The sequence below is a fragment of the Somniosus microcephalus genome, unplaced genomic scaffold (assembly GCF_052327205.1).
Source record: "Somniosus microcephalus isolate GS21.2 unplaced genomic scaffold, FLI_Smic_1.0 unresolved_chr2, whole genome shotgun sequence".
In the NCBI taxonomy this organism is placed as follows: Eukaryota; Metazoa; Chordata; class Chondrichthyes; order Squaliformes; family Somniosidae; genus Somniosus; species Somniosus microcephalus.
Window position 1 is genome coordinate 28,840,335 of NW_028225180.1, and position 8,481 is coordinate 28,848,815.

The 8,481-nt window shown below is 43.6% G+C and overlaps 1 pseudogene; it reads right to left on the bottom strand.

Moving 5' to 3' along the window:
* Positions 1-3,409: 3,409 nt before the first annotated feature.
* LOC147092383 (uncharacterized) lies at positions 3,410-4,291 on the bottom strand (annotated as a pseudogene).
* Positions 4,292-8,481: the final 4,190 nt, after the last annotated feature.

The window sequence follows — 8,481 nt, forward strand, 5'->3', positions numbered from 1 at the left end:
CAGCAAGGCATCCCTGTTCTTGTACCCGAACTCTCTTGCTACGAAGGCCAACATACCATTTGCCTTCTTAACCGCCTGCTGCACCTGCATGCTTACCTTCAGTGACTGGTGTACAAGAACACTCAGGTCTCTTTGCACTTCCCCTTCTCCCAATCAATTACCATTCAAATAATAATCTGCCTTCCTGTTTTTGCCACCAAAGTGGATAACCTCACATTTATCAACATTATAGTGCATTTGCCATGTTTCTGCCCAATCAACCAACCTGTCCAAATCGTGCTGGAGATTCACGACATCCTCCTCACAGCATACCCTCCCCCCCCAGCTTTGTGTCATCTGCAAATTTGGAGATATTACATCCAATTCCGTTCGTCCAGATCATTAATATATATTGTGAACAGCTGGGGTCCTAGGACCGATCCTTGCGGTACCCCACTAGTCACTGCCTGCCACTCGGAAAACGTCCCGTTTATTCCAACTCTTTGCTTTCTGTCCGCCAACCAGTTCACTATCCAAGTCAATACCTTGCCCCCAATCCCATGTGCCTTAATTTTGCACGCTAATCTCTTATGCGGGACCTTATCGAAAGCCTTCTGAAAGTCCAAATACACCACATCCACTGGTTCTCCCTTATCAATTTTATCAGTTACATCCTCAAAATATTCCAGTGGATTAGTCAAGCATGATTTACCTTTTGTAAATCCATGTTGACTTTGTCCGATCCAATCACTGCTTTCCAAGTGCTCTGCTATTACATCTTTTATAATGGACTATAGCATTTTCCCCACCACCGATGTCAAGCTTACCAGTCTATAATTCCCCGCCTTTTCTCTAACACCTTTTTTGAATAGTGGGGTAAAATTAGCTACCCGCCAATCCATGGGTACCGTTCCAGAGTCTATTGAGTTCTGGAAGATGACCAGAAATGCATCTAATATTTCTGGGGCCACTTCCTTAAGTACCCTGGGATGTAGATTATCAGGCCCTGGGGATTTATCGGCCTTCAGTCCCATCAATTTTCCTAACACCATTTCCCTACAAATACTGATTTCTTTCAGTTCCACCCTCTCATCAGACCCTATGTTCCCTGGCATCTATGGGAGGCTATTTCTGTCCTCCTTTATGAAGACAGAACCAAAATATGTATTTAGTTAGTCTGCCTTTTCTTTGTTCCCCATTATAAATTCCCCCGATTCTGACTGCAAGGGACCTATGCTTGACTTCACCAATCTCTTTCTCTTCACATATCTATAAAAGCTTTTACAGTCAGTTTTTATGTTCTCTGCAAACTTACTCTCATATTCTATTTTCCCTTTCTTAATTAATCCCTTTGTCCTCCTTTGTTGAATCCTAAACTGCTCCCAATCCTCAGGATTATTGCTTTTTCTGGCCAATTTGTATGCCCTCTCCTTGGACCTTATGCTATCCCTAATTTCCCTTGTTAGCCACGGTTGGGTCACCTTTTTTGTTTTATTTTTATGCCAAACTGGGATGAACAAATTCTGTCATTCATCCATTCGGTCTTTGAATGTTTGCCATTGCCTATCCACCGTCAACCCTTTGAGTGCCATTCCCCAATCAATCCTTCCCACTCGCTCCTCAGACCATCATAGTTTTCTTTATTTAAATTGAGGACCCTAGTCTCCGAGTCAACTACTTCATTCTCCATCTTAATGAAGAATTCGATCATATTATGATCGCTCTGACCCAAAGGGCCTCTTACAACAAGATTGCTAATTAATCCGTGCTCGTTACATAATACCCAGTCTAAGATGGCCTGATCTCTGGTTGGTTCCTCGACATATTGGTCCAGGAAACCATCCCGTAAACACTCCAGGAATTCCTCCTCCACAGTATTGTTACTCATTTGGTTGGCCCAATCTATATGTAGATTAAAGTCACCCATGATGACTGCTGTGCCCTTATTGCACGCTTCTTTAATTTCTCATTTAATGCCATCCCCAACCTCCGCCTTACTGTTTGGAGGTCTATAAACAACTCCCACTAACGTTTTTTTCCCCTTAGTATTTCTCAATTCTACCCATACAGATTCCACCTCATCAGAGCTAATATCCTTCATTACAATTGTGTTATTCCCTTCTTTAACCAGTAATGCTACCCCCTTATTAAACGAGTGCAGATGAAATTGGTAGTCCATGAAACCGCGAAGTGACCACAGCCAATCAGCAGGATGTCTTGCGGTTTGAAGTCAATTCACATGAAAGGAGAAAGGGGGGGCGGGTAATACAGCCCGCTGATTCGCTGTCGCCCGTTTTGCGTTGTTGCAGAAGACCAATTTCACTCTCGGAATCAGATAGGAGTTAAATAACGGCCTGTTCTAATCAAAAGCATGACAATCAGATCTATAGCTGAAGAACAAGTATAACAACAACAAATGGCATTGAAGTAGCGCATTGAACTTAGTAACATATCCCAAGCTGATTCACGGTAGAGTTATCAAGCAAAATTTGACACACAGCCACATAGGAAGAAATTGCACAGTTGACCAACAGCTTTGTCAACGACATAGGTTTTATGCAACGTATTAAAGGAGGAGACAGACGTATAGAGGCAGATAATTTTACGGAGGCAATTCCAGAGTTAAGGGCCCAGACAGTTGTAGGCACTGTCAGCAATGGTTCGGCAACGAAAGGATGGGATGTCCAAGAGACCAGAATTTGAGGGATGTAGGGCTACTGGAGCTGACAAAGATTGGGAGGGGCGAAGAAGTCGAGGGAACAGGACAAATTGATGATTTTTTTAAAAAGAAGCGATGTCCAACTGGGAGCCATGTAAGTCAGCAAGCATAGGGTTTTAGGTTGAGCAGGACTTGGTGTGAGTCAGGATATCGACAGCATAAATTTTGGATGAGCTCAAGTTTAGTGAGGGTGCCAGGGTTGGAAGCCGGTGAGCAGAGCAGTAGAATAGTCATTAACATGGTTTTATTAAAACGAACTACCTAGCGAAAAAGCACGGCGTTGCAACATTAGCGGCAAGTTAAACTACGACGTAACTGGAGAGTGTGAATCTGGTCTGTAAGCTCATATGTCTCGTGACCAAATACAGTAATCGGAAAGATGGGGCGGAGTCTCAGAATAAGGTATCGGCCATTATGGACTGAGTTCACGGAGGGTTGTGGCTCTTTGGAATTATCTAAGCCAAGGGGCGGTGGATGCTCAGTCTTTGCATATATTCAAGACTGAGATCGATAGATTTTTGGACTCTAAGGGATTTAAAGGAAATTAAATATGGTGGGAAAGATGGAGTTGATGTAAATGTTTAGTCATGCTGTTGTTGAATACTGGAGCAGGCTGCAGGGGCTGTGAGGCCTACGTCTGCCTGTGTTCCTTTTGTTCTGATCTTCTAATTTGAATTATAATACCAGCAAATTCATAGTGTTTCTAACCATCTACAGCTCAACATTCATATTTAATGGATATTTCATCATTTTTTTTAGCTCTTCTCTGAATTTAGTCTGTGTCACTGCAACAATTTTGTGCAGCAGCTCAACAGCAGGAGCATATATCCGGTTTCTTGAAGGATATAAACCGGGTTATTGTAACCTGTGTATGAATAGGTATTACTAATTAGGTAACACAGGTAATGGGCCATGTACTTCAGCCATAACTGTGTAAAATTGCCGGATATACTGAAAAGTAAAATTATGGATTTTCTGCGGTTCTCCATCTCAGATCAGGGTTATTTTCAGGGCTGGCATTGCCCCGCAATGGCCTGCGGACTCTGCTCGCCAATAATATATATCTCACGGTCAGAGCATTGAGCAGCAAAATGGTGAATAATGGGAGAAAAGGAGTCGCTATACACCCAAAATAAGGAAATGCTTTCCATAGGGGTGAAGGATATAATTTTGATCTTATCTGGCTATGCCTGTGCACTTTGCTAATTCTATACAGAGGTTCATATACACAGTATCAAGGGATGTTTTTTAAACAGGTCAGAGCGAGCACCTTGACTACAATCACAGCGTCCGTTTCCTTGGTGCAATATTTGTTTGTCAGCTTCTCGCAAAATATACTATAAGGCAGTCAAAAGTGGAGGCGACAGTTAACCAGACAGAACAGTCTCTGGGTGCATAATCTCGTACTGTTTTGGTCCGACATACCAAAGTAAGCAACAGATAATTTCCTGGAAAGTAAATGTTGATGAACCGATTGAGTATAATGCCAGTGATGACGGCCAGCAGATCCGCTGCTGCCATGGCCACCAGGTAGTGAGTGATGTGTTTGGAGAGACCGCACTTTCCCCGGGACAGGATCGCAATCGCCTACATGTTAACTGTAGGGAAGGGTAGGAAAGGAAGTTTATTATTGGCGGACTTTACTGAAAAGAAACAGTATGTGTGCAAATCAGAAATTGGGGTAGATCATGACTTTTAGCGACAGTGTTAATTGGGTGATATCGATTCAGCAGCCCGTGTTACATCTCTCCCCATTAAAGTCAAAGGAAATACAAATCGGGGGAGATGTAAAATGGACTGCACACTCATTATCGCTCCTTTTACACTATCAAAGTCAAGATCTACCCCTGTTACTGCATCCCGCATGGATACAGCTTTCTAGTAAATATAGGTTTCAAATCATAACATTTGAAAATCAAACGAAAATTGAAATGTTCTGGGCAAAGGTAACATGATATTTGGAAGTCATAAGAAGAAGCAACGCTGATTCTGAAAGGAAACATAAGTGTTTCAAATGGATTAGAAATATTTATTCTAATAAATACGGAAAAAATTAATAAATTCTGGGCCGTGTCCTCCAAATCAGGAAACAGAATTATTTTACATCATTTCGGAGGGGAATCCCGTAATCATTTAAAATTATAATGACTTTCCAGGATTGGAATTTAATTCCTAATTAGCTTCATTCCACCAGCTTCACTATATATTGGTTCTGTTAGTAAAGAAATAATTTGGCAGATAATTATTATTGACATCATTAAAACTCCAATCTTTTGCAAAAACAAGAAAAACCAACGAGATACAATTAAACTATTCGATTTCCCCGATGAAAATGATTACAACATGCCTGAGGTATCCCCTTACACTGATGCAAACACGCCCTGGGCCTGTTTACATCAACAGTAAATATTTTTGGAAGCAATTGCTGGACAGTTTGGGGGCGAATAGCCCAACTCTGTGCCAGAAATTGTTTTTTCTTTGGCCGTATGGATGATTTGTCAATGCGTACACTGACAGTTCGCAACTTGTGGTCCATTTCAAAGGCGGTATGACGGTGGACCACCCACCACAAATTCTGACCCAAGGTCTTTTCTTATACAGAGCTTCACAGAGATGGAAATCTAGAATTCATCCTCGTCTCATCCGTCCGTTGATCTCAGAGGTTGTGATGTAGGTCACACAACCAGAATCAGAGTGATATTAGTTCCCCTGGTTGCACAATACAAACCGATCGTGTTGTTTTATTCTAAATTTGTAATGCAATTGAATGTTGGTAAAGTTTATTATCCTGGATATTTGGGAAAGATAGGAAATACATTTTTTAAAATTTTTGTGTCGTTCCTTCCGTAAATCAAATTGAAAGGTGATTTACGGAAGATATTTTTAAGCAATATTAAGCAATATCTTAGAGTGGATCTCAAGCCCAGATTCGGTCTCAAGGGTGCTGGGTTAGCTGAGCTGTCCGCATAGTGAAGGTGGGGCTGATGAAATTACTTGACAGCCCGCAAGCTGGGAAGACTGAAAATCAGCCCGGGATATGCTTCCAAATTATTATCCATTGAACACTATTGGAAGTGTATTTGTGCTTTTTATGATTAATAGATGAAGGTACGGAATGTCAGCACCTTGCTTTGGAAATACCTTGCTGAAGGCTAAGCATGAGATCTGCCATATTCAAACCCGGAAACCGTGCTATCTGTCTTCCAGCAGCTTGAAATACACATGCCAATTTTGTATGTTCAGTAGTTTGCCGGAAATTAATCGACTGTTTCCTGCTTCAAATCTTAATACCGTCTAGAGGGCTAGAAATTCTTCTCGGGCCATGGTGCAAAGTGGGCGGTATCAGTTTGGCCGCCCGTTGTACGCAGCACCTGATATTCAGTTCTATTGCAGTCAATTATACAGGGCCTTGGTGAGACCACACTGGGAGCATTGTGCACAGTTTTGGTGTATGTATCTAAGGAAGAATATACTTGCCTTGTAGGCGTTGCAACGAAGGTTCTCTAGATTGCTTCTCTGGATGAGAGGGCTATCCTATGATGTGAGATTGTGTAGAATGGGCCGAGACGCTGCAGTTCAGAGGAATGAGAGGTGATCTCATTGAAAGATACAAGATTCTGAAGGGGATTGGCAGGGTAGATGCTGAGAGCTTGTTTCCCCTGGATGGCGTGTCTAGAACTAGGGGCATACTCTCTGGATAAGGGGTAGGCCATTTAACACCGAGGTGAGAAGTAAGTTCTTCACTCAGAGGGTTGTGAATCTTTGGAATTGTCTTTCCCAGAAAGTTGCGGATGCAAAGCTTTTGAATGTATTCAAGTCTGCGATAGATAGATTTTTACCTCTAGGGGAATCAAGTGATATGGAGATCGGGCAGGAAAGTGGAGTTGAGGTCGATGATCAGCCATGATCTTATTGAATGGTGGAGCAGGCTCGAGGGGCCGTGTGGCCGACTCCTGCTCCAATTTCTTATGCTCTTACGTGCTTAACACTCATAGGCCTAGAGTGTGAGTGTCGAGAAGGTATCAGCTATCGAGAATATCATAGCTGATCGCCTTCTACAAAAACGCATCAGCCCAGCCAGATTTTGTGATGGTAATGACGGCAAAACTCTCAGCCTTCACCGCCAGTCCTCCTCTGAAATTGACAGCAACTGCTAAATTCAGCGCATGCGTAAATCGACGCGGAAATACAGAAACTGCTGTCAGTGATTCTAAGCTTCTCCACAGGTCACGCTGTGGAACTCCCCAAAGCCGACGATCAATTCAAATGACACTGAAATCTAGTTCCTTGCGAACACTTACCCCATTCGGCTGGAATATCGCTATTTAAATATAATACAAAAATATTGGCTTTTTAACGTCGTAGTGACAACTGAACAACCTTTCTGACCCTGAAAAAATAATTTTATAATAGTGGAATGTCAATTTATAACATTAATATTTTAAGCATAACATTGTTTTTAAGGTAATAATTTTATGAAAGATTTTTTTAATGATATTTCAGATTCTCTCTCAATCCTATGTGTCTGTCACGACGTTATTGTAATTTATAATCTCTGCATTTTACCTGCTGAATTTCCGTCTTTGAGATTTCTTCAATATGATTGGCTGCTTAGGCTCTTGATGCTATCTCTTTTACTGGAGGCTGTGGATTCCATTGATTTGGCGGCGGATTCAAAGCAACGTCAGGAAAGGTGAAATTCACGCCACAGATATCACTAGATCTTTGTGGGCAGCTTACTTCAAGTTCAGTGGCGAGCACCATCCCTTCGCCGTTGACCACAAATTCCAAAACACTAGGGCCTAGAAATTTCTTGTAGCCACTTTTGGGGCGGTAAGGTCGGGCAGCCGCTAAAGTTTGCGCCTGGCGCAAAGTCGAGGCCACTTCGCCGATATTCAGTAGCTTCGCCCTAAGAGTTTGCTCGAGCGCTAAAACTGGCGATGCACGACTATCTTTAGGCGCTAAGCCGGCGGTGCTGAGCGATACCACCGAGGCCGGGCGCAGCGCAGGTGCGGTCATTTCTTGATTGACAGCAGACACCCTGGCGCCGGCCAACTCTTAAGGGGGAAGGCTCGAGTTGGTCTGCTGCCATGCCCTGGACACTGCAGCCCTCCAGCTAGGCCTGAACACTGCTGCTGGACCCAAATAGCGCCTGAAAGGTTGGAGAATGCCCGTGAATGAGCGCAGCACTTCTCAGAGCATGATCTAAGGGTGCTGGTTGGTGCTGTGGAGAAGAGACACCATACCTTGTTTCCGGACAATGGGAAGAAGCCAGCCGCCCGCGTCTACCGGAAAGCCTGGAGGCATGTCACCACCAGGGTGGCATCCAACAGTGAGGTCCCCAGGAGCTCTGTACAATGCTGCAAAAAGCTAAATGACCTCGCCAGGATTGTCAGGGTGAGTACCCATTCCAGTGTCCTCCTCATCCTTGCATGTGCACCTCACATTATGGGCAAAGGGACCTGAAAGCCCTAATGGCCAGCCCTCATGCAGCAGCTATGGGACAGTCATGAACATCAATTGCACATTCTGCACTTAACACACTGGCCAAGCTATTCGACCATGGGAGGCAGTGCACACAAGATCAGGGCTACAAACTGGCCAGGCTATTCCAACATGGGAGGCAGTGCACACAAGGTCAGGGCTACACACTGGCCAGGCTATTCCACCATGGGAGGCAATGCACACAAGATCAGGGCTACACACTATACTTAGAGGCCGTCCTTTCTCTTGCAGGGCAAGCTGGCCAACAATAAGAGGAGCCGGACTGAGACCGGGGGAGG